At 42.2% G+C, this 7,755-nt stretch overlaps 1 long non-coding RNA gene across 1 annotated transcript; it reads left to right on the top strand.

Moving 5' to 3' along the window:
• The first annotated feature begins 1,259 nt into the window (after window positions 1-1,259).
• LOC109963404 (uncharacterized) lies at window positions 1,260-2,092 on the top strand. The gene is made up of 3 exons (XR_002275398.1): window positions 1,260-1,390; window positions 1,681-1,902; window positions 1,988-2,092. It is a non-coding gene; the product is annotated as an uncharacterized LOC109963404 (long non-coding RNA).
• Window positions 2,093-7,755: the final 5,663 nt, after the last annotated feature.

A 7,755-nucleotide genomic window follows, 5' to 3' on the forward strand; every position in this document is an offset into this window, starting at 1 on the left:
TTGGCCACACCAGAGGGCTAGCTGCAGGCAGGAGGTGGAAACCCTCAACCCTACTTGGTACTAAACCCTACTTCCTTTGATCCCGAGCTGTAAGCTCTTATTAAATATCAACACACCATTTGGTTATTTGGATTTTTAAATATAGTTTAATATAGGTAGGATTTTATATTGACAAAAAAAAACTCTTTCATTTTGTCATGCATGCTCACTGTCACATTTTGAAACCCTTCTCTTTCTGCTCTATCTTTGCAGCTTTCTTTTCTTCTCCATCATGTCCAGTATAATGAGTGAGAGATGTCATGTGTCGCCAAGGCCTCTTTTTTCTCTCCTCTATCATCTCCCTTTCCCCTTCCTGTTTCTCACTCATCTTTCTGTCTTCCTCTCTTTAAAGTCAGAGTATTGGGAAGACTAATTATACAGATGGTATTGATGTAGCTAGTTCCCATGGTGACTGCACTATTGCAACACAGAGAATGGAAAAGTGGTCGCCAAGAAGTTGACTCACTGTAAAATGTAAGCTACAAAGGTTAAATCAGTGCAGGGTTTTGAGGGCTATATCAATATACTGACTGTGCTGAAACTTGACCAGCAGGTTCATTAGATTTTCATATGCTTTTCACTGGAGTTCTTAAGAATAAGACATGCTATTTTGATTAGTTTTTCTTTCTGTAATTAAATAAAATGAACATATGTTTTGACTTCCCTACCCTGTGTGTTTTAATCACTTTTATTGGCCAAGTATGTTACACACACAAGGAATTTATCTCTGGTACAGAACTGAGGCAGCCATCTGCAGTGCCAGCTCACACACACACAGACAGATGGTGGCACTGTTTCTTCAAGGTGCTGACCTGGCCATTGGGAGTGACCTGGGGTTCAGTGTCTTGCCCAAGGACTTATGTGGACTGAGGAGAATGAGAATCAAACTGCCAACCTTCCAGTTAGGGGATGACTGCTCTACCTCCTGAGCCACAGCCGCCCCTTTACTAAATGTTTCCAGCAGCAGCATGGTATATATTAGTGATACCACTTACAGTATTTCCCATCCAATCCAATACCAAGTAAAACCCAGGCTGGTATACCGATACCAATACTGATACTTTGTACAAAAAACGATGAGGCAAAAAAACTGACTGAGAAGAGGAGATATTTAAGGACCTGTTGCTTTTCATCTCTGGCTGCTGGGGCTGATTGCTGCTGAGCTGTGACACCTGGGTAATTTCACTCACCTGTGGTTTAAGTTGCTTAGTGTCCCCTCTCCAGTCACTAGATTGTAACTAGCCGTCTTGCAATGCAGTTGAACTGTCTTTCGATCCTGATTGCTTTGTACCTGTTTCCCAGCCTCTGCTTCACCAGTTTTGACTCTCTCTCTCTCTCTCCTGTCGATTTTGTAAGTCTCTGCCCTGGTTGCCTGAACTCTAGCCTTTATTTTGACCATTGGATTTTTGCTGTGCACTGTTGCCTCTGTGTTTTTGCTCTCCTGTTTTTTGTTGTTGTTGTTGTTGTTGTTTTTTGAGCTCAGTGCTTTTTTTGTTCTCGCTGAGGCTTTTTTGCCTCCGACCTGATACTATTCATTAAAGTATTTCCAGTTTTTACTCTGGGCCTGTGGACACTTACCACTGTGCATGACTTCTGTATTTTTACTTGAAACTGACCTGCTGACTTCTCCTGGCTTTCCAGAACATCCTAGTCTGCCATTTTCTGGCCACTCCACCACTTTGTCCTCCTGTGGGAATTATACCTACCTCACCTCCCTGTGTTTTCAGCCTGCTGCTCACTGCAGTTTCACCGTAGTATTTTCTTACTTGTATGATGTCTTCCTCCTGCGGGTTCACCGCTCCTGCAGTCCTGTGGTCCGATCCTGCCAACTACTGATGACGAACTGCTTCGTGAGGGCATTCAGTAAGCAAGCCATTTTCAAAGGCTTCCCTCTCCCTCTGTGAAAACAACAGAAGACACCTTTTCACTCATTGTCTGTGTCTGACAGGGCACCTGTGCGTAGACCATTTGCAGACCCTGGTGGTTTCAGAGGCTTCTGAACACCATAGCCATCTTCACCAGTCCCAGGAGCTGCTCTGTCATTTCATTTATCCCCAAAATATATCCCTTAAACTTACCCAGAGTCTCAAGTGTCTTTTATTAGTGTCTATGAGAAGCTGGTTATTTCATACAGTATATCCAGAAAGCTTTCACATGCCAAATTGGTTGGTGTTTACATCCATCCTCCCGGCAACCACAAATGACACTAGCTGTGTTCCTGTGCCAGTGTTGTATCGTTATGCTTTCCCCTATTAAAAGCTGTGTTTACCATAGTGCCTCCTCTTGGTAAACAGGGAAACCACACCCATCTACTCTGCTACCATGAGATTCGAGATTATGCACACCAGTATATCTCATCTCATTTTCTATACCGTTTAGTCCCAGTCGGGGTCGTGGGGGGGCTGGAGCCAATCCCAGCCGGCATTGAATGAAAGGCAGGGTACACCCTGGACAGGTCGGTCCATCGCAGAGCCAACATGCAGATGAACAACCACACACACACACATTCACTCCTATGGGCAATTTAGTCACCAATCAACCTAAGCTGCATGTCTTTGGTGTGTGGGAAGAAGCTGGAGCACCTGGAGAGAACCCACGCAAACAGAGGGAGAACATGCAACAGAAAGGTCGCAAACCCGGAACCTTCTTGTTATGAGGCAACGATGCTACCCATCCTGTCAGCGTGCTGCCCACACCAGTATATATATTTTTATATTGTATTTCTTGTATAATTATGCAACTATCACACAGTGTGTTTCCCTGTGGAGATATGGTTTTCTTATTCTGATTCTCAGTAGTTTGTGCATTTACAAAGCTATAGCTTGCATATGACTGATAGGTGGAAGGAGAAACAGTTCCTATCAACCAGGTATTATTTAAATTGTCCTGGTGACAGTGTAGTTGATTTACATTGTGCCCCTGTAGATGATAAGATATAAAATTGCCCCAAATGACAGAGTGTAGATATTGATCTTTTAATTTGAGAATTGATAACAAAACAGGAATCAGAGGGATCAGAGGTATTGATATTTCATGCTCAATCCGCTCATCACTAGTTTATATGGAATTGAGTCAAAATTAATTTCATTATAGATAATGAAGGAGCATGCTACACAGTACAAAGATGTGGCTTATTGATGGGATGCACAGAATGTGACATTTAGAAAAACATATCACTAGCTGATGAAAAATGGAAATGGTCTTATCTAAATTTATTTAGATTAATTTACACATAACTCAAAGATCTCTTCATTCATATTCTTTCTGATCTTTTTTTGTCATCTGCTTCTCTGTCAAATCTTCCACCACCTTCAGTCCTAATGTTGCCATACTTGTCCAATAATCTTTCTGCCTTGAGCCAAAGTGGACTTGCTGGTGTGCTTTGGATCATTGTCCTGCTGCAGAACCCAAGTTCGCTTCAGCTTGAGGTCACAAACGGATGGCCGGACATTCTCCTTCAGGATATTTTGGTACACAGCAGAATTCATGGTTCCATTTATCACAGCAAGTCTTCCAGGGCCTGAAGCAGCAAAACAGCCCCAGACCATCCCACTACCACCACCATATTTTACTGTTGGTATGATGTTCTTTTTCTGAAATGCGGTGTTACTTTTACGCCACACATAATGGGACACACACCTTCCAAAAAGTTCAACTTTTGTCTCGTCTGTCCACAGAGTATTATCCCAAAAGTCTTGGGGATCATCAAGATGTTTTCTGGCAAAACTGAGACGAGCCTTTATGTTCTTTTTGCTCAGCAGTGGTTTTCGTCTTGGAACTCTGCCATGCAAACCATTTTTGCCCAGTCTCTTTCTTATGGTGGAGTCATGAACACTCAGCTTAACTGAGGCAAGTGAGGCCTGCAGTTCTTTGGATGTTGTTGTGGGGTCTTTTGTGACCTCTTGGATGAGTTGTCGCTGCGCTCTTGGGGTAATTTTGGTCGGCTGGCCACTCCTGGGAAGGTTCTCCACTGTTCCATGTTTTCGCCATTTGTGGATAATGGCTCTCACTGTGGTTCGCTGCAGTCCCCAAGCTTTAGAAATGGCTTTATAACCTTTTCCGGACTGATAGAGCTCCATTATTCTCTTTCTCATTTGTTTTTGAATTTCTTTGGATCTCGGCATGATGTCTAGCTTTTGAGGATCTTTTGGTCTACTTCACTTTGTCAGGCAGGTCCTATTTAAGTGATTTCTTGATTGCGAACAGGTGTGGCAAGAGAAATTGAACTCAGGTGCGATAAACCAGTGTTTTGACAGGGGGGCAAACACTTGTTCACACAGGGCTCTATAGTTTTGGATTTTGTTTTCCCTTAATAATAAAAACCTTCATTTAAAAACTGCATGATGTGTTTACTTGTGTTATCTTTGACTAATATATAAATTTGTTTGACGATCTGAAACATTACAGTGTGACAAACATGCAAAAAGATAAGAAATCAGTAAGGGGGCAAACACTTTTTCACACCACTGTATTACTCAATACATTTATAAATCACAGTATATTTCCCTTCATTTTTTACATTGTCAAAAAGGGGGTGTGACAGTAACAGTGTGGCCATGGTCCTAGGAGTCCAAAAAAGGGAGGGTACTGATCCAATGTCCTTGTGTTTTACATATCAGTTACATCAATATTATTTTCCACCATGTCATATCATACATTTTTACCCATTTACTAATAAAATCATAATAAAACCTTCTCATTTTCCAATTTCCCTTTAACAATGTTACGTTCTCCCTCTCTCGAGCCCAGAGGAGAGAGAGAAAGAGATAGAGCAGGACCCGAACTATAGAAATCGGTAAGAGAACAATGTTTTCTTGCAACAACAGAGTCGGATGGGATATAGTACTGATGTAGTGATGATGTACTGGCAGCTGACAGGGGAAGTCAGTCTGTACCGGGCTGGTGATGGTGGATCAGACCTCAGGTAGAGCACAGTCTTGGGGATGAACCCGGTGGAGTGACACCGGAGAGATGAGTTGTTGTAGACGGGTTGCTGAGTCGAGCTGAGGTGAGTAGAGAAAGACTGCAGATCGGCTGGCCCAGACATGATGATGCCAGAGAGACAAGCTGCTGGAGATCCACTGCTGAGTCGAGTGATGAGCTGAGGTGAGTTGAGACCGTTGCTGCAGAGAAGCTGGCCTAGACAGCATGGTGTCAGATGGTTGATAGAAGTTGAAAATGAGACAGGAGCAAGTGCAATGTGCACTACAGCACACGATGTTGGAGGCAGGATTCCATACAGCAGGTAAAGATCTCAGCAGAGAGTGCAGTATTAAAAGTAACGGTTTTACTTGCAGCTTTGTAGGAGCCAAAACTTCGTGGTCTAGGTAGGTACGACAACGAACCAATGGTGAATTAGTGTTAGAGTGGTGGTTAAGTAGGCCAACAGCTCATCAAGGTAATCTGCCGCAGGTGAGGTGCATTCCTGAGATGCCAGCATCTGCAGAGGGAAGGCGGGAGAGAGAGAGAGAAACACAGAAAGACAGGGAGCAAAGCATAACCCTGACAAACAATAATGTAATGCCTCTCCTTGTCCTTGGTTTCCTTTAAGCATTCATATTTGATTGAACTGTGCATACGTGTTGCTACTATTCTCTTATGACTCTGACAATAAAATGTATTCCTAAATTTCTTTCTTATGTTCCTCTCTAGATAGGTGTTTCCTGGGTGAAGATAATTTGGGCATTATTTTTTCTTATTCTTGTTTTTTTTTTTAATAGGGCAATTTAGCCCATTCACATTCATTGACTCCAGTGTAATGTTAGTCATCTTTTTTTGGTCTGTTCTTCTAGTTTCATTAAAACACCCTGTAACCATGGCAACCACTAATAATGCTGTTAACACTGAACAACTCTGTACTAAACAAAAAAAAAACAAAACACTTGGACTTCCAAAAGTAGGTGCTACCCTCCCATTACACATTCTTGGGTTAAGGGGGATATCCCATGTAGCATGAGGACCCTCTCCAGAGAAGATCAGTCTTTCTGTCCAAAGGTTTTTACCCATCATTCTTAATGAAATGTTTACACATATGTGCCAATCAACCATAAGAAAGAAGAACAAACTATAGGGACCAGTTGACAAAGTATATTCAATATCAAAATAAAAAACAGTTGTCTTCCATGTCTTTACCATACCTGCCATACTTTCACATATCTGCCATATTGGTTACTTCCTTTGATATTTTTGCAACTTTAATTTGGTCCTCTCACCAGTGTCATCCAAATTTCTAACTCACCTCCACAGCAGTGACTTCTGGAGTTGATCTTCCATACCTGTCCTGGCTCTGTTGCTCCTCTGTCTCCACATCAAATCCACTCAGCTGTTGCTTCCTGTACGCGCTCATATGTCCTCAGGCCAGCTTCCCAGTGGATACTGGCTGAAGGTGTCTGGAAGTGTTTTCCCCTCTCTTTTAGGACTTTATTGATGCCAGTATATTTTTTTTTTATTGCAACATGAAATAATACATTTACAGGACAAAGGACATAACATAGAAGATGAGACAACAGCCATTAACAAAAGAGATAAAGGAATTATTACATTTAGTTTGTGTGTGTGAAAGTGTGTAGTGTGGGTGTATCCAACTCTGTGCAGACTGATATTCAGTACATATTAAAGAAAAATAAAATTAAACCAAATAAATTAAGAAATTCAGGGGGGGTAGGTAAACCACCAGTACCAGGTAAGGCCAACACTTGGGGAGCTCCGGAGCAGCTCAGCAGGGTGAGGTTGTCCAGGGCAGCAGGACAGCAGTGTCCTTGTGTTATGGTTAAGTTAAACCTTCCCTTTGTTTCCTGTTTGTCATGGTTTATGTTTAAAGTTGATTGCTGGGACAAACAGCTCAGGGTCAGCCCCTGACCTTGACAGGAGAGACCTGACCCAATGTGTGGTGTGTTTCCCTCATAAACAGCTCTCAGACCCTGAGGAGGGAGCTTGTCTAAGAGGGTGTCAGCAGTCCAGTGATGCTATGTGTAGTTAAGGCAAAGGAAACAGTGACCTGGCCTTCCTCCCCTATGCTGTTCCCCCCAGAAAGACCTCAAGAGTGACCCCAGCTGCTGGGGACAGGGTGGATCATCCCCTAATACAACCTCTAGTTTGTAAATGGAGAAAAATGAATGGGTAAATAAGACAGCTTGATAAAAAAAATGGATGGTTGTAATAATAAAATAATGCCAGTATATTATTTTCATTCCTGGATTATCTCCGTGGCATAGTTGTGATCAGTAAACACCCTCCGGCCTTCGTGCTGGATTTTCTTTTTCCAGGCTTCCCTCTGTACAGTGTGTTTTATTGTGTATTGAAGAAAGTTCATCACAATGGATCTTGGGGCTTTGTCAGCTACTGGTGTACCCGCCGGTTCTGCAGTTCAGTTTCTGTCATGGGGGAAAACTTGATTTTCAAAAAACTGTAGGACAGAGCCACCCTCTACTTCTTCCTTTAAGCCAAAAATATAGATGTCTGTCAGTTTATCCTGCAGTATTCTCTGCTGTTTCAATTCTCTGTTCAGCTCCCAAGGTCACCATCAACCAGTGGTGGAAGTATTCAAATCCCTTAAGTAAAAGTAGTAATACAGCAGTCTAAAATTGCTCTGTTACAAGTAACAATCCTACATTCAAAATGTTACTTAGAGTCCATATCATGCTCATTTTGCCCATTTCCAGCCATTTAATGTTTAATCTTGGGCTTTGCACTCATCATTACTCCAAATAGTTTGTA

This window comes from Monopterus albus, unplaced genomic scaffold (assembly GCF_001952655.1).
Source record: "Monopterus albus unplaced genomic scaffold, M_albus_1.0 scaffold74.1, whole genome shotgun sequence".
Classification (NCBI taxonomy): Eukaryota; Metazoa; Chordata; class Actinopteri; order Synbranchiformes; family Synbranchidae; genus Monopterus; species Monopterus albus.